This window comes from Mus musculus, chromosome X, assembly GCF_000001635.26.
Source record: "Mus musculus strain C57BL/6J chromosome X, GRCm38.p6 C57BL/6J".
In the NCBI taxonomy this organism is placed as follows: Eukaryota; Metazoa; Chordata; class Mammalia; order Rodentia; family Muridae; genus Mus; species Mus musculus.
This window is the reverse complement of record NC_000086.7, coordinates 19880023-19898915: the sequence shown is the minus strand read 5'-3', so window position 1 is coordinate 19898915 and position 18893 is coordinate 19880023. Positions and strand designations below refer to the sequence as shown.

The 18893-nt window shown below is 40.1% G+C and overlaps 1 pseudogene; it reads right to left on the bottom strand.

Moving 5' to 3' along the window:
• Positions 1 to 4743: 4743 nt before the first annotated feature.
• Positions 4744 to 5257, bottom strand: Gm5384 (annotated as a pseudogene).
• Positions 5258 to 18893: the final 13636 nt, after the last annotated feature.

Sequence of the window (18893 nt, the reverse complement as noted above, 5' to 3'; positions counted from 1 at the left end):
TTTTGTGCATTTGGTGTTTGATTATTATGTGATGGAAGGAATTTCTTTTCTGGTCCAAACTATTTGGAATTCTGTAGGCTTCTTGTATGTTCATGGGCATCACTTTCTTTAGGTTAGGGAAATTTTCTTCTGTAAGTTTGATGATATTTGCTGGCCCTTTAAGTTGGAAATCTTCACTCTCTTCAATACCTATTATCCTTAGGTTTGGTCTTCTCATTGTGTCCTGGATTTCCTTGATGTTTTTGGGTTAGGAGCTTTTTGCATTTCACATTTTCATTCACTGTTGTGTCAATGTTTTCTATGGTATCTTCTGCACCTGAGAATGTCTCTTCTACCTCTTTTAGTCTGTTGGTGATCTATGACTCCTGATCTCATTCATGGGTTTTCTACCTCCAAGTCTGTCTCCCTTTGTGATTTCTTGTTTCTAATTCCATTTTTAGATCCTACATAGTTTTGTTCAATTCTTTCACCTATTTGGTTGTGTTTTCCTGTAATTCTTTAAGGGATTTTTGTGTTTCCTCTTTAAGGTCTTCTACCTGCTTGTCCGTGTCCTCCTGTATTTCTTTAAGGGAGTTATTTATGTCCTTCTTTAAGTCCTCTATCATCATCATGAGATGAGATTTTAAATCATAGTCTTGCTTTTCTTGTGTGTTGGGGTATTCAGTACTCACTGTGGTGGAGAAACTGAGTTCTGATGATGCCAAGTAGCCTTGATTTCTGTTGCTTATGTTCTTGACCTTGTCTCTCACCATCTGGTTATCTCTGGTATTAGTTGGTCTTTCTATCTCTGACTGTGTATTGCCCATCCTGCAAGCCTGTGTGTCAGTACTCCTGGGCAACCAGTTCTCTCTGGGAGGAATTTGGGTATGGAGAGCTGCAGCACAGGGTCATCTCTGGAGTGTAGACAGAAACCAGAAGGATTTTGTCTCTGACTGCTCCTTGGTTACTGTGTCCTAATGGCTCTGGGAGGATCCCTCTTGGGCCAGGAATTTGAACAGAAGTGGTAGTCTTACCTGTGCTCACAGGTGTGTCAGCACTCCTGGGAGGCCAGCTCTCTCCTGGACTTGGGTATGTAGTGCTGTGGTACAGGATCACCTCTGGGCACAGAGGGAAAGTAGAAGGTTCCTGTCCCAGGCTGCTCCTCGTTTCCTGTGCCTGAGGGCTCTGGGTGGGTTCCTCTGAGCAGAAGTGGTGGTCTTACTTGCACTCACAGGCTAGACCGCACCCCAGGGAGGTCAGCTCTCTCCTGATGGTACTTGGATATGGAATGTTGTGGCACAGGATCAGCTCTGGATGCTGTGGCACAGGATTCTTGGTATTACTCTTTGATCAGCGTGGTATACATGCTGTAGCAACTGAATAAGGCTTCTAACATAGTTTAGAAGCTTAAAGATTATGGAAGATAAGGCCAACTTCTCTTGGAGTAAACGATTCAGGTTTGTCTGGGAGTGCAAAACCAGGATGGGAGCCAAGGATGAAGAGGAGTCACAGGAAGGGCTTGAGAAAACATTTTAGTTTATGGAAAGAGGCTGAGGGAGAGAAATAATGGACAAATAAATGTAATTTATGTGTGTGTGTGTGTGTGTGTGTGTGTGTGCGTATGAGTATGTGTGAATGTATCTGAGTGTGTGAGGTAGTGTGTGTGAGTGTGTATAAGTGTGTGTGTTAGTGTATTTGAGTTTGTGTGTGAGTGTGTGTGAAAATTTATGAGTATATGTATGAGTGAGTTTGAGTCTGAGTGTCTGTGAGAGAGTCAGTTTGTGTGTGTGAGTGTGTATGATTTTGTGTGTCTGCGTGTAAGCGAGTATGTTTATGTCTGTGTGTGTGAGAGTGAGTGTGTGTATGTGAGTGTATATGTGTGAGTGTGTGTGATTGTGTGACTGAGTGTGTGAATGCAACAAAAATTGATATTATTGTTTTTCTCAATTGTTCTTCACCTAACTTTTTTTTCCATTTTTTATTAGGTATTTAGCTCATTTACATTTCCAATGCTATACCCAAAGTACCTAACTTTTTAAAAACAGAGTCTTTCGCTGAACCCAAAGCTCATGGATTCAACTGGATTAGCTAACCAGCAAGCCCCAGGTAGCTCTTGTCTCTGTCTTCCCAGCTCTTATATTCCAGGCATGCATCACTGCACCTGCTTTTATTTTCCCTGTGGGTGTTGGGGACTGAACTCATGGTCCTCATTATGCTTGTACACCAAGCACTTTACTGACTAAGCCATATCTCTAGCCCTGTTGCTATTTTTTGAGACATCATCTCATCCTGTAGCTGAAGATTAATTAAACTCACTCTGCAGTCCTGTCTGGCCTCTGGCCTTAGCCTCCTGAGTGTTGAGATTACAGCTGTGTACTATCACACATGGCAGTAATATGGGATTCAGGACAAATTGGAAAGTAAAAAAAACTTAAGGGCACATGGGAAAGAAAAGAAACCTGTCACTACGAGATCAGGTATGCACTGTTCCATGACTGAGAATTAAGTTTTGACATAATTGACAAAATCAAGACTGTAGGGGTCTGGAGAGATGACTTAGTGGTTAAGGGCACTTAGTGCTCTTCCCAAGGACCCAGGTTCAATGGTAGATCACAAACCTTTGTAATTTCAGTTTCAGGGGATTCGGTGCCTTCTTCTGGCTTCTACAGGAAACAGTAATGTACATGATGAATAGAGATACATTCAGGCAAAACATTCACACATATAAAACAAAATAAAAATAATTAGAAAATCAAAACTTTAATAAAGACTGCCTACAGAGTCGATACTTTTCAGAGTGATATGTTACGCAAGATTGTTAGAACAGCTAGTGAAACATGCTAGAGGTCAATATATATAGACCATCAGTTTCTCAGGATCTCTCTCTCTTTCCTAAATTTGAAAAAAGTACCACGGAAGTCATCTCTCAATTTCAATTACAAAACAACATTCTCTAAGGTAAGGGGGATAAGCAATCCATCTGTCTCTGTCTCTGTCTCTGTCTCTGTCTCTGTCTCTGTCTCTGTCTCTCTGTCTGTCTGTCTCTCTCTCTCTCACACACACACACATACTTTTTTTTACTTTTTTATTTATTAGGTATTTTCTTCATTTACATTTCCAATGCTATCCCAAAAGTCCTCCATACCCCCCCCCCACTCCCCTACCCCCCTACTCCCACTTCTTGGCCCTGGCATTCCCCTGTACTGGGGCATATAAACTTTGCAAGACTAAGGGGCCTCTCTTTCCAATGATGGCTGACTAGGCCATCTTGTGATACATATGCAGCTAGAGACACAAGCTCTGGGGAGGGGGGATACTGGTTAGTTCATATTATTGTTCCACCTATAGGGTTGCAGACCCCTTTAGCTCCTTGGGTACTTTCTCTAGCTCCTCCATTGGGGGCCCTGTGATCCATCCAATAGCTGACTGTGAGTATCAACTTCTGTGTTTGCTAGGCCCTGGCATAGCCTCACAAGAGACAGCTATATCAGGGTCCTTTCAGCAAAATCTTGCCTAAATCAGATAGGGGCCTAATTTCCAATATATATAAAGAACTCACGAAGGTGGACTCCAGAAAATCAAATAACCCCATTAAAAAATGGGGCTCAGAGCTAAACAAAGAATTCTCACCTGAGGAATACTGAATGGCTGAGAAGCACCTGAAAAACTGTTCAACATCCTTAATCATCAGGGAAATGCAAATCAAAACAACCCTGGGATTCCACCTCACACCAGTCAGAATGGCTAAGATCAAAAATTCAGGTGACAGCAGATGCTGGTGAGGATGTGGAGAAAGAGGAAAACTCCTCCATTGTTGGTGGGATTGCAAGCTGGTACAACCACTCTGGAAATCATTCTGGAGGTTCCTCAGAAAATTGGACATAGTACTACCGGAAGATCCAGCAGTCCCTCTCCTGGGCATATACCCAGAAGATGTTCCAACATGTAATAAGGACACATGTTCCACTATGTTCATAGCAGCCTTATTTATAATATCCAGAAGCTGGAAAGAACCCAGATGCCCCTCAACAGTACATTTTACACAATGGAGTACTACTCAGCTATTAAAAAGAATGAATTTATGAAATTTCTAGTCAAATGGATGGACCTGGAGGGCATCATCCTGAGTGAGGTAACCCAATCACAAAAGAACTCACATGATATGTACTCACTGATAAGTGGATATTAGCCCAGAAACTTAGAATACCCAAGATACAAGATACAATTTGAAAAACACATGAAGCTCAAGAAGAATGAAGACCAAAGTGTCAACACTTTGCCCCTTCTTAGAATAGGGAACAAAATACCCATGGAAGGAGTTACAGAGACAAAGTTTGGAGCTGAGACGAAAGGATGGACCATCTAGAGACTGCCATACCCAGGGATCCATCCCATAATCAGCCTCCAAACACTGAAACTATTGCATACACTAGCAAGATTTTTTTACTTTTAATTTTAACTTTTTGCCTAATCTTTGAAGAGTCTATCTATTGAACAATATAACTTTAAAACCCACAAATCACATCTTGTTATTTATTTATACAATTAAGGTCTTTTGTCCCATGCCTTTCTCTCCATCCATGTTTAACCCCCAAATTATAGTCTTCTCCTCCCCCCTTTCTCTCTATTTCTTTTATACAGATTCACTATGCAGCCCAGGCTGGTCTTGAACTCACAGAGATCTGCCTACCTCAACTTTCAGAATTCTGGGTTAAAGACATGTGCCACCATGTCAAGCTCTACTTCTTTTTAAATGATTTTTTTTATGGTGAAAAAAAAGTGTATATTTAGAATTAGCCATCTGGACTCAGTTTAGATGATCCCAATCTTGTTGGCAACATCTAGGGCATCATAATCAGGAGCCAAGCGAACATAGGCCTTCTTCTCTCCGTCAGGCCTTATTAGGGTATTGACTTTGGCCACATCAACGTCATAGAGTTTCTTGACAGCCTGTTTGATCTGATGCTTGTTGGCCTTGACATCCACAATGAACACAAGTGTTGTTGTCCTCTATTTTCTTCATGGCTGACTCAGTGGTCAGTGGGAATTTAATGATAGCATAGTGGTCAAGCTTGTTTCTCCTGGGCGCACTCTTCCGAGGATATTTTGGCTGCCTCTGGAGCCACAGGGTCTTGGGCCGCCGGAAGGTGGGTGACATTCGGATCTTCTTTTTGTGGCTGTGGACGCCTTTCAGCACTACCTTCTTAGCTTTCAAGGCCTTCGCTTTGGCTTCGGCTTTGGGAGGGGCAGGAGCTTCCTTCTTCACTTTCAGCGCCATCTTGGCGAAAAGGATGGCCTTAAATGAATTCTAACTCTACTTCATACTGACTTGCCTTGAAATCCCCTTTTGGCAGCCCAAGTCAAGATCATGGCCTCATGTAAGTAGAATAGGAATAACTCCTTTGGCTGTAGTACCAGTGAGAGACTGAGTGATAATATGACTCTGCTTCTTTTCTTCAAGTTCCTGATTGTTTCTCATTAGCTTCTAGGTCTTTCTGTGTCTCTTTGCAATGGAAAGATAAAATATACTGCCATGTTTGTGATAGGATCTGGATAGGCCACTCCCAAACATAGCACTTGAAATAGTGAAGAAAATTGTACAAGAAAAAGAGTCACTTTCACATATTTCCCCAGCTTTCTCTCATGTAGCAGATCATAAACAGACGACACAAAACTTTCATGTGAGAGATAACCCTGTAGATCCAACCAGATAAAAACAGGGACATACTTATTCTCCAAAGTCTAAGGAACACAGGGGAGAGTCTAAAGAAATGGTTCTCACTAGCTATATCCCCTATCCCATCCTGCCTTCCATGCTCAGTTCTATTAGGTCATGTTCTGTGCTGTATCATCTGTTTCTATGACTATAAACTTGTGGCAAATTAAAGAAATCCTTTATCCATTAAAAATCCCTGAAGCTAATGACAGAGACTTGGAGACTCCTATACTGTTGAAGGATGCATTCATCTATTCTTCCAGTGTAATCAAGTGAAGAGAGCAGTCATCAGGAGAACCATAGTTATTCTTTGAGTTTTCAGTTTGCGAGTCAAAGAGTGAACTTCCTACCAGTTCTATAGAGTATGTGATAAGCCAAGGCATTGTTAACTGTAGTCCTTTCCCCCCTTTTCCTGTATGACTAAATGGTCTATCAGCAAAGGGCACAAAGTGCACTTTTAGGATTTTACAATACTTGACACATAGATTGTAATGAAGAGTGTGTTTTCATTTGGTGAAGAAATAGGAGTAAAGCAGGGAAAACATTTCATTTAAAATTTTGTTTGAAGATGTGGATGGCTTTGTTCATGCTAAGCACAAATTCTGTCACTGAGCCCATCATCCTACTAGTCTTTTGTTGTTTTGAGATTGACTCTTATAGTCTTTCTTTGCTCTACAGGCTAGTTCCAAAGCCTAGGTTCAAGTAATTCCTCCCACCTTAGCCTCCTAAGTAGCTGGCACAACATGTACTGCTCATGTGGAATATTTCTTGGGTGTTTTCGAGAATGATCAGTTTTTCTATGATCAACTTTAGTTTCTGTGTTTTAAAAAGAAAATATGTTCAAAAGTATCCAATTATGACTACAAACTAATTTTCATGCATGATCTTTGAAGACTGCATTGATTTCCCACTGAAAACAAAGTCAAGATGTTTGAAAACTTGAGAACCATCTCCTCTGTCAGCAACAATTTTCTTTGAAATGTTTGTGTTAACCTGTGGTAGTTGATTTTTAAATCTGATTAAAATTTAGACATTCCACTTTTCTGGTGGTTAACTCTGTTTTGCTATTTATTGTTCTTAAAGCATATGTTTTGCTTTTCTACCTTGATCTCCAATTTGCACTGAGTGGAAATCATGGTATATGAAGACTTTCCATACAATTCCATCTCTGTTCTGTAGATACTGCACCATGTTGAGGAAATAGTAGTATTCTGCCTGTTTTCCTGGATTTTTTGTAGCTACTTCATATTGTTGTCTGTTTTTTTTTTTTTTTCAAACTTCAGAGAAGGAAAATGGCTAGACTGTCTTTTACTTTTCTTTTGTCCTAAGTGTGTCCTCAAGACTCAGATCACCTTATGTCTTCTTGTTAAAAGGCCTTGTTCATAGCTTTGAATTGACAAAAGTTTTAAAGACCACCTTGGGGTTCCATATAGTTTTCCAGTTACTTTCTTTTCCAATTATTAATGTGTTGTGATTGTGATGAAAGCAGGATGCATGTGTAAATTCCTAGACAGAAACAAAAAATTATACTAACCCAGGAGAATCTACCCAGTTCTTACTGTCTGCCCTCTACCTTTCCATCTTCATACCTCTTGTATCTAGTAATAATGATGTTGAAAGAGTGAAGGCCTGGACTCCTCATTTGATCACGTAAGTGGGTTTTCTTTGTGGCTATCTTGATTCTGAAGATGTAGAAGTTAGAGATCATATAAAGTCTGCTGGAGGGTTTTAAGGTTGACTGGGATGACATTCAGTGGGTGTTTATGTTGGTGAAGCATTTTCTGGGTGCCCTTTGAAACCTTGGGACTCAGTTCTCAGCAGGAGCTAACTTTCCCATTGAACAAACAGATTTGCTATTTAACAAACTTTGCCAGCCCTACCCATCATGACTTAGTTAACATTGATGTATCAAAGCAAAAACTTATGGAAGCTATACTTTTATCCAACATTTGCTAGCCCTTGAGAAGCAAAGGCATAAAAATAATGGAGTTTTGTGTATAGATCTACATGCATGTTTATGCTGGCAGCGCATTTCCTGGGTGCCCTTTGAAACCTTGGGTTTACAAAATAACTTGAGAGTCAAGAAAAATAAAAGAAAACCACATTCTTTACTCTTTCCTTCTGTCAACAGGGGCTGGAGAGTGGTAAGGGCATTCCCTCTTACACTCTTAGATTCAATATACACTCTATACCGAATTAAACTGACATAAGGTAAATTAACAAGGGAAAGATACAAGTTTAGTATTTTTATATGACTGGCAAGTCACAGTAATTAACTGAAACTTAAAGTGGATATAATGATGGCTTACACCTGATTTTAAGGAAGGGTGATATATTTTAAGAAAGTCGTGAAGAAATATATGGAGGAAACTAACAGGAGACAAGGACTGTTTGAATTAGCTGTTTATAGAGACCCTTTAACCACAGGCTTTTCACTTAAGCAAAGTTAGTCATTTAACCAACAACAATGGAAGTATTTATTTTTTGTGAAGTACTAAGAACATAGATATATGATTTCTGATGTTATGTCATTGAAATCAATCTTTCAAAAGTGATCACTTTGGTATTTCCTGTAAAGGTACCCTTGAACCTTGACCCCTGTATTAGGGTTCTCTAGAGTCACAGAACTTATGGGTAGTCTCTATATAGTAAGGGAATTTGTTGATTACTTACAATCTGTAGTCAAACTCCCAAAAATGATCAGCATCAGCTGTGAATGGAAGTCCAAGGACGTAGCAGTTGTTCAGTCCCAAGGCAAGCAGGTTAAAGAGAGACTCACTGTGTAGTGCCAAGCTGCTTCTATAACATTTTCTCCAACTCTCTTCTCCCAAGGGTCTCTTTGGATCTCAGATTTCTGCTTTGTTACTGAGACCTAGCAAAACCTGTAAGAGATCTCACAGATGTCTTTGTAATTTCTCATTGCTCTCCTAGGTCTCCATCTTCAGGTCTATGGAGGGATGTGTGTTACAGCTTTGGTCTTTTTGTCAGGTGCTGTGAGCTTACTCCTGTTTAATTCTCACACCCCTGGGTTCAGATGAGAAGACTAAAGCCAAAAAAGTCAAGTAGCTTGGCTAAGTTTACTTAAGTAGTAACAGAACAACCCTTGGCCTGGATCTAGTCTAACTCCAGAATCTTTGTATTTTTTTAAGAATTCAAGCTTGGTACCCATGAGCTATAGCTGTCAACAGGTGGGTGACATGTAAGCAAATATGTGTCCATATGTGCATATTTGAAGACAATCATTTGTTTCTACTGCCTCATGATTCATTAACAATGGGTCTTTAAAAATATTTCCTCCTTCTCAAGGTGTACTAAGCTACTAGCCTGACTAGTGAACATATTTCCCATGAGGTCCATCCATCTGTTGATTATATAGGGCCCCATGCCAGAGCCCACACAGTGGATATTGAGCATGGGCCAGAGTACTAGAAGCTCAGTAAAAGCTTTTATGGAGAAAGACCTTCTGAATCTGTACGAACAGGTTTTATTTCCCTTGTTTCTGTTTTGAGAACCAAATGCTTTCTGCTCTACCAACTAAGGTGAAATCAATGAGAGGCCTATTTCACGGATGGGGACATCAGAGTTAGCTGTGTAGTTAATCCGTAACACCTTCCACCTGTGACCCTATATGGAGCCTTGAATCCTGTAAATACAAATGAATTTTTCGATCTACTTTGCATTTAAAATTGCCAAGGTCTGGACGGAATTGGTGGTTACATGGTAGCCAACCTACATAGCATAAAAGTGGTTAATGTATTTTCTTTTCATGGGTTTCAACTTGTGAGGAGCTTCTACAGATCCTGAATATGCTGAGATCCGTGAGCTAGGAACTGGGCACATAATCCCTGTCTTAACTCTGAAAGGCTAAAACCAAGGACTAGCCTTGATTATTCAGAGGACCTGGAAGATCCCTGGACCACTACATGTTTTGGTATAATGAAGGTTGTGAGCTAACCAGAACTGGCAACTACCCTCATCTCCTCTGAGGAATACAAGCCTGCCATGTTATCTACCATGCATTTAAGAGTACTAATAGATACTTAGAAAGGCCCAGTGTTGGAAGGAACAATGATTAATTTTCTATTAAAAAGTCTATTTGCCAGTCATGGTGGCAAGTACTGCACTTGTTGCCCCAGTAGTTGGTGGGTGAAGGCAGAGGAACAGGAATTCAGGGTCATCTTCACACTTACGTAGCAAGTTCCAGGCCAGTCTGGACTACATGCAACTCTTTCTCAAAAACCAAGCAAGCAAACAATTAAATGAAAAGTTAAAAGCCCACCCTTGAAGCAAGATGTCTCATGTTTTTGGTTTCATTGTGCTTCCTTTATTGCCTTCCTTTATTGTACAAAGAAAATATTTTGATTTTTATTATTAGTCCATATTAGTTGTATAAACTGACGAGTTTCATGGTGACTTTTTCATGCATGCATGTGTCATACTTCGATGATGTGTGGCTCCCATTGCCCTCCTTTACTCTTTTCTCCACAGGCACCAATGTCCAAGTAAACATACCTACATATAAACACATATACATAATTTAAAGTAATAAAAATAAATCTTACTGCTACATAGTGCTATATTTATTTCTTTTCAAAACTCAATGTAGCTAAAGAGAAAAGAATAAATGAATGAATGAATGAATAAATAAATAAATAAAGCAAGCTAGATATGGTGGTGCATGCCTTTAATGGCAGCATCTGAGAGATAGAGGCAGGAAGGTCTTCACGAATCCAAGACCGTGTCTGGTCAACATAGTAGGTTCTAATCTAGCCGGAGATAACAGTGAAAGATTTTTATCTCAGAAATGGACAAAAAACAAAAGAAAAGCAAGTAAAAGAATTAAAGTAGTATATTGTAAAATGCCCACTTACAATAGGGGATGGATCAAAAGAGAAGAATGGGAAAATGGAATTGTCACTATTTCTCTGGTAATGTTTTTGGTCACTTTTAGTTTTGAAAAAAAAATTCCTGCATACAGATTTTTTTTTTGTCAACAAATGTTTTTATCTCTGCACTTTGAATGTGTCATTTCCCTGTAATTTGCTCTCTGCTATTTTTGAAGAGGAGTCAGTTATTTGCCTCATTATGATTCCCTTATACTTCATGAGTCATTTTTCTTTTGCTGCCTTCAAAACCCTTTGTCTTCTAATTGTCTCTGTTGTGTCTGGCTGCAGATCACTTTATCCTTAACCTGCTCAGAGTACATTGAGCTTCTTGAAAGAGTTTCATAATTGAAAACTGGATATTTTTCATACAATTTTGGAAAATTTCAGGTATTGTTTTACGAATTTGGTCTTTCTGACCTTGTCTTCCTTTTTCAAGCACTCCCATTATACAAATGCTGGTGTGCTTTGTGCTGGAACACACATCCTCATTCTTACTGCTTTTTGTTCTGCAGATAGCATGATAACTTTTGATCTTTGTTCCAGCTTCTGGAGAATTCCTTCTGACAGCTTAACTCTACTTTTGAGCAGCTCTAGTTATCTTTTTCATTTTAGCTAATATCCTTTTTCAATGCTAATGTCTTCCCTTTACTTCTTTGAAAATGTTTATCATCTTTATTTCATGAGCCATTATTATCTTCAGGTTCCATATTCATAGATTCATCCAGGCATGAATTGAAAATATTTTGAAAAAGAAGGTGCTAGTCAGGGTTCTTTAGAGAAACAAAACTTATAGAATGAATATCTATCTATCTATCTATCTATCTATCCATCCGTCTATCAAGTACTTATGAACAGAAGTTCTAAGAATCCAGTAGTTTTTCAGTCCATGAGACTGAATGTCTCAGCTGATCTTCCAAATATGCCAGACTGAAGAAATACACTCTAGTGCCAGTGAAGAAATAGACTTGCTAGGGAGGTGAGAGAAAGCAGGCAAAGAATACAGACTTCCTTCTTTTATGTCCTTGTGTAGGTTTCCAGCAGAAGGCTTAGCCCAGAATATAGGTGAGTTTTCCTAGCTCAAAAGATCTGGATTAAAGGTGCTCCTTCCTGTCTCAAAAATTGAGATTAGAAGTAGATCTTCCCATTTCAAGTTAAACAAAGTCCCTCATAGGTATACCCTCAATTTTAGTGTTTTAGTTTAATTCTAGATGCAGCCAAGTTGATAGTTGATAACCAATTACAAAGTCTACCCATTGTAAAGTTGACACACAACTATATCTCCTTATGTTGTGATTAATTTCCAAATGAAAATAATAATCAGGTCATAATAACATATAAATATGATAAAACTATGCCATGTACAATTGTAAATGTGTTATATATTTAACCAGGTCATAGTTATGCCTAAGATGATATAACTATATTCCCCCCTTTACCCCACAAACACATTATAAATTTAGACTAGGTAGTTGTGGTGATTTGCATAGGAATAGCCCCCTTAGGCTCATACATTTGAATGTATAATCATTAGGAAATTGTGCTACTTGTGAGGGATTAGGTGGCATGGTCTTGTTGGGGTAGGTGTAGTCTTGTTGGAGGAAATGTCATTAGGGTAGGCTTTGGGATTTCAGTGGCCCAAGCCAGGTCTAGTGGCATGCTCTCTTTCTTCACGTTGCCTGAGGATCCAAACGCCAAATTTTCAGCTTCTCTAGCACCATGTCTGCCTGCATGCCACCATGCTCCCTGGCATGATCACAAAGGACTGAACCTCTGAAACTGTAAACCAGCCCCAATTAAATGCTTTCTTCACAGAAATAGAAAACTAAGACAGTGGCAATGTCTCTTGAGGGACATTCTTTCAGTGTCTCAGACTTAAATAGGATAACCATTCATATTATCTTGATTGATGTTATATCAAATGATCAATAAACTGAGTAAAGAAAACACACATATCTGTACGGATGCATTCTTAAAAAATAGAACAGAAACATTCATGTCAATTATAATTCTCATTTTTGCAACTGGCCATGTGGCCTTAACTGGTTTTTATAAGTACCTTTCTCTACTACCTATTCTGTATTTCCTCCACCCTTGGCAAGAACCTCAGCTTTTTTTCCTGGAGGAGTGACTCATACCTTCATTCCTGAAGGGTCTTTGCCGTTTGCCATCCTTCCTGGATCCAGCTGTTGTAGTTTCCCATTGACTTTAATCGCAGGACAAGGTAGCACCAAGAGACACCCTAAAGGATCTCCTGTGCTCCAGACATGAAATTGCTTACCTCCATTATGAAGAAACAATCCAATTTCCTCATGCTAACCTGGACTAATTATCCCTCCTAATGCTATTTCTTTCTTAGTCTGTTGGCTTAAGGGTATCAGAAATCTAGAGTGGCCAGAGGGAAGTCTGAGCTTCCAGTTCAATGGAATGTTTGTTGTGGCTCCTGGCTGGAGTGCTCCTCTCTCTGGAACCAAAACTTCTAGACAAACATAACATAAGGGAACATGTTAAAACTTGTTCATGGGAACAGTGTGAAAACTTTTTCCTAGTGGGTCACTTGGGGTAATAATGAGTGGAAAGATTTTCTTTTCTTCTCCTTGATTCCTGGACTCATGGATCCTGGCTACGGGAGAAACTGTACCATATATTAGACACTTATTCAAACCATATATTGCTTTCTGGAGAACCCTACTACCTCCAGGCTGCTGCAACCTAATTGGCACTGTAACTGTATCTTCAAAAGGCCATTCCATTTTTCTACCAGGCTGGCTGCTTCAGGATTAACATGGTAAGACCAGTGGATGTTATGATTATTGGCCCATTGTTGACTATCTCTCTTATGAAGTGAGTTCCTTGGTCAGGAGCAATACTGTATGGAATACCATGATGCCACCATTACATGGCATTTTGTAAGTCCATGGATGGTGGTTTTGGAAGAAGCATTAACATGCAAGAAAGGCAAATCCTTAACCAAAGTAAGTATCCATTTCAATAAGGACAAAGAATTGCCCATTCAACAGAAAAAGTGGTCCCAAGTTATCAACCTGTCACCAGGTCACTTGCTGGTCACCCAGAGGAGTGGTGCCATATCTGGGGCTCAGTGTTGGTCTCAGCTGTTGGCAAATCTGGCATTCAGCAGCAGCTTTAGCCAGGTCAGCCTTGGTGAGTGGAAGTCTATGTTGTTGACATGAATAACGCTCCTCTCTGCCTCTATGGCCACTTTGTTTATGGGCATGTTGGGCAGTGACAGGAATGGCTGTGGAAGGAGGCTAATATCCACAGAATGGATGATCCTATCTATTTGATTACTGAACTCCTCCTCAACTGAATCCACCTTGTGATGAGCATTTACTTTAGACACAATTATATTTACCTCCTTTACCCATTTGGAGAGATCATTCCACATATTTCTTCCCCAGGTGTCTTTCTCCTCAGTTTTCCAATCATGCTCTTTTCAAGTCTCTGACAAGCTAGTCAATCCATAGATGATAAATAAGTGAACAATCTCATGTCTGACTATTTCTCCATCCTAATAAACTGTATGACAATATATACTGTCCAAAGTTCTGTCTACTGTGAAGATTTCCCTTTGCCTATCTTAGAGAGTTCTTCCAGAAAGTTGTTTTAATGCACAGTTTTCCACTTCTATGCAGTGCCTGTATAATATACAGAACCACCAGTAAACAATCCCTAGTCTTCTCTTCCTCAGTCAACCAATCTTATGGTAGCAGGTGGCATTGTAATAGTAGTAGAAACCATAGACATTTTGGAAACTTCTTCATGTAACATCAGGCCTGATCATATATATATCACTATAATTTGATAATAGATTGCTGCTGTGTACATGCTACCTTTTGATTTGGTGAGTCAGATAATGCCCATCTCATGATGGGAAGATCAGGTTGCCCATTGTTAAATGTTTAGTTTGAACTAAGACCCAATAAAAAGCCAAGAGCTGTCTTTAAAGGGAGAGTAATTGTCTCCCTTTAAAGGGATGGTAGAGTTTTGCTCCAACATCTCAAAGGTCTCCTCTGTGATTCACCTATAAGGGCCTCCTCCTCCAAATAGCATCCCTATATGCAATTGACACCTGAAGTACCAGAAGCTCTGTAGGATCATATGGTTAAAATGGTAGAACAGCCTGAACATCAGCCTGGATCTGTTGAACAGCCTACTACTCTTTCAGACCTCACCCAAAGCTATCAGCTTTCCAAGTGACTTGGTGTATGGGCTGGAATAACACACCCAGGTGAGGAATGTGTTGTTTTCAGAATCCAAATAGGTCCACTAAATGATCTGCTTCTTTCTTGGTGGTGGAATGGCTCAGGTGCAATAACGTTTTTTTTTGTTTGTTTTTTTTTTTTTTTTTTTACTTCGCAAGGGATATCTTTGCATGTCCCACATGTCCCACACCACTGGCTTCCTAAGAATTTCACTGACACTTGAATTTTGCTTGGATTTATTTCATATCCTCTGATACACATATGTGTTATCAATGAGTCCAAACTGGTTGATACTTCCTACTTATTTGATCCAATCAGCATGTCATCAATATACTACACCAATGTGATGTTATGTTGAAGAGACAATCAATATCATTTTAACTATGCTAAAACTGCAAGCTGGAGAGTTAATACATTCTTAAAGTAAAACTGCAAAGTTATGCTCCTGGCCTTGCCAACTGAAAGCATATTGCTTCTGGTGTTCCTTATGCACAGGTACTGAGAAAAAGGCATTTTCTAAATAGCTATATACCATGTACCAGAAGGTGCATTAACCTACTGTCTTAGTCAGGGTTTCTATTCTTGGACAAAAAATCATGAGCAAGAAGCAAGTTGGGGAGGAAAGGGTTTATTCAGCTTACGCTTCCATACTGCTGTTCATGATCAAGGGAAGTCAGGACTGGAACTCAAACAGGTCAGAAAGCAGGAGCTGATGCAGAGGCCATGGAGGGATGTTCTTAATTGGCTTGCCTCTCCTGGCTTGCTCAGCCTGCTCTCTTATAGAACCAAGACTACCAGCCCAGAGATGGCACCACCCACAAGGGGACCTCCCCACTTGATCACTGAGAAAATGCCTTACAGCTAGATCTTGTGGAGGAATTTCCCCACTGAAATTCCTTTCTCTATGATAACTCCAGCCTGCCTGTGTCAAGTTGACAAAAAACTAGCCAGTACAATTGACCCCTTGTCAACCTGACACACAAACACATCGCTAGTAACCCTCAACCCTTAGTTTCTTATTCATCCCCAAGATCTAAACAATTTTACAAGTCCCACAGGCTTTACATATTAAAAATTCAATCTTTTTAAAATATCCAATATCTTTTAAAATCCAAACTCTTTTTACAATTGAAAGTCTCTTAACTGTGGGATCCACTAAAATTTTTCTTCCTTAAAGAGGGAAAAATATCAGGGCACAGTCAAAAGCAAAAATTAAACTCCAATTGTCCAATGTCTTGGATCCAACTCATGATCTTCTGGGCTCCTCTAAGGGCTTGGGTCACTTCTCCAGCCCTGTCCTTTGTAGCACACAGTTTTTCCTCGAGGCTCCAGATGCCTGTACTCCACTGCTGCTACTGTTCTTAGTGGTCATCCATGGTCCTGGCATCTCCAAAACACTGTGTGACCCCTTCAGTCCTGGGCCATCAATTGCAACTGAGACTGCACCTTCATTCAAGCAAGCCAGTCAGAAACACCTCTCCATGGCCTCTGCATCAGCTCCTGTTTCCTGACCTGCTTGAGTTCCAGTCCTGACTTTCTTTGGTGATAACAGCAGTGTGGAAATGTAAGCTGAATAAACCCTTTCCTCCCCAACTTGCTTCTTGGTCATGATGTTTGTGCAGGAATAGAAACCCTGAATAGATACCTACTCAATTAAGAATACCACATCTGGTATGGCAGCTGCAATTGGAGTTACTACCTGATTGAGTTTTTGATAGTCAATCATCATTCTTCACAATTTCTGTCTTCTGGACTGGGCAGATAAAAGAGTTAAAGGAAGATGTTGTAGAAACCATAATCCCTGTATCTTTCAAGTCCTTGATGATGGCACTAATATGGGCAGTTCCTTCAGAGATGCCATACTGGTTTTGACTTACTTTTTTTCCTTGGCAGAGTTAAATCTAAAGGTTCCTTTTTAGCCTTTCCAACCATAATATTCCTTACTCCACAAGTCAGGGAACCAATGTGAGAATTCTGCCAACTTCTCATTGTATCTATACCAAATATGCATTCAGGAACCAGGGAAACAGGATGAGTTTTGGGACTCACTATACCTACTGGAAGTCAGAATTCACCCAAAATTCCATTAATAACCTGACCTCCATAAGCCCCTACTTTAACTGGAAGATCACAATGTTTCTTTAGATTTCTAAGAGTCAGTGTTAATTCAGAACCAGTATCCAATATCCAAAGTTATAGAGTTATAGAGTTACCCTTATAAAAAGCCATAGACCTTCTAGGGAAGGATGGGAGATGGCGAAGAGGGAAGTTAACAGTAAAACATTTAGGTATTTTATCTAAGTCCTTCCTTGGGGGAACTTGGCTATACCTTCATTCAAGACATTCTGAGTCTGCAAACTGGCTCAAGTCTGGAAATTGAATCACAAGCCAAGATTCCCTTTTGTTATCCAATGTAGCCTTTCTTTCATTTGTTTCCTTTTTCTGCTTATACAGATCAAACAAAAAATCATTTGGCATCTTATCTATTTCATGCCTGGAAACATCAAAGTTTCATAAGAGTCATGCCACCATAAAATTCACTTTTCATGTGCTTCCACTTACAGGTCAGGCTGATATAAACATTGCTTTGTCTATGCTGTCCTTTATGATAACTACAATTACTTTGCCCTTTAGTGATTCAGTGCTGCCACCTGGCCCCTACCTACCTCAGTGTCCACTTAAACCCATTGCCTTTAATTCATCCAACCCAGCAGCAACATCTCCAACCTTATGGTCTGGCACAACGAGAAGGGCAACAACAAAGTACTTCAAATGGGCTAGTGGCCCTTTCCCCCTCCTCTTCCTCCTCTTCCTCCTCCTCCTCCTCCCCCTCCTCCCCCCCTCCCCTTCCTCCCCTCCTCTTCCTCCTCCCCTCCTCCTCCTCCTCCTCCTTCTTCTTCCTCTGGTTTTTCGAGACAGGGTTTCTCTGTGTAGCCCTGGATGTCCTGGAACTCACTTTGTAGACCAGGCTGGCCTTGAACTCAGAAATCCGCCTGCCTCTGCCTCCCAAGTGCTGGTATTAAAGGCATGTGCCACCACTGCCTGGCATCATTTTACTTCTTATAAGGATTTAGTGAAGGGCATATCTTCTGGGCTTTCTCATTGTGGAGAATTGGGTACACAGGGTACCCAATCTAGCATACCAATTTCATGAGCTTTAAAATTCCTTCAACACTAAGCTAAGAGATATCAGGCATCTCCAAGTTTTTTTCAGAACTTCTATCATTTTTTGATAAATGATTCAGCCAACCATTTAAACAGATTTTTTGCCTCCCTTAAAAACAAACAAACAAAACAAACAAAAATAGAAAACAAAACAACAACAACAAAACAACTGTATGAACTTCCATATTAAAACCTAGAATCTCCAATTAAAGGGACCTGGTTAGGGTTTCCTTGCTGTGAAGAGACACCAAGACCAAGGCAGCTTTCACAAAGGACAACATTTAAATGGGGATAGCTTACAGGTTCAGAGGTTCAGTCCATTATCAAGGCAGGGAACATGGCAGCATCCAGGCAGGCATAGTGCTGGAGGAGCTGAGAATTCTACATCTTATTTGGAAGGTAACAGGAGAAGACTGACACCCAGACATCTAGGAGACAGGTCTCAAAGCCCACCTCCACAGTGACACACTTCCTCCAACAAGTCCACACTTACTCCAGAAAGGCCACACATATTCCAACAAAACTACACTTCCTAATAATGCTATTCTCTGAGCCAACTATATTCAAACCACCACAGGGGCCATATCAATAAACTCCGTATGTTCCAGCTTTATATTCCTTCCACCATTATCCCACACCCTTAAAATTCATTCATAAACATATTCATTGGACTTCTGCTTGAATGAATTAGGAAACTCATTAAGCTCTTCCACAGTGTATCACACTGGACAATACTCTCTACCCTCCTACAAGCATCTTTTACCTTAAATTCGGATTAGGTCCAGAAGCAACTATTGGTGAGCCCAGGGGTGGAGCATCAGTATTGTATTACCTGGCATTTCCTTCAGAGAAAGTCACTGCTGGTTTAGCAGAAAATGAATCCTTCAAAGATAAAAAGGCCAATATTTCATGTGGTGGTAGAATATA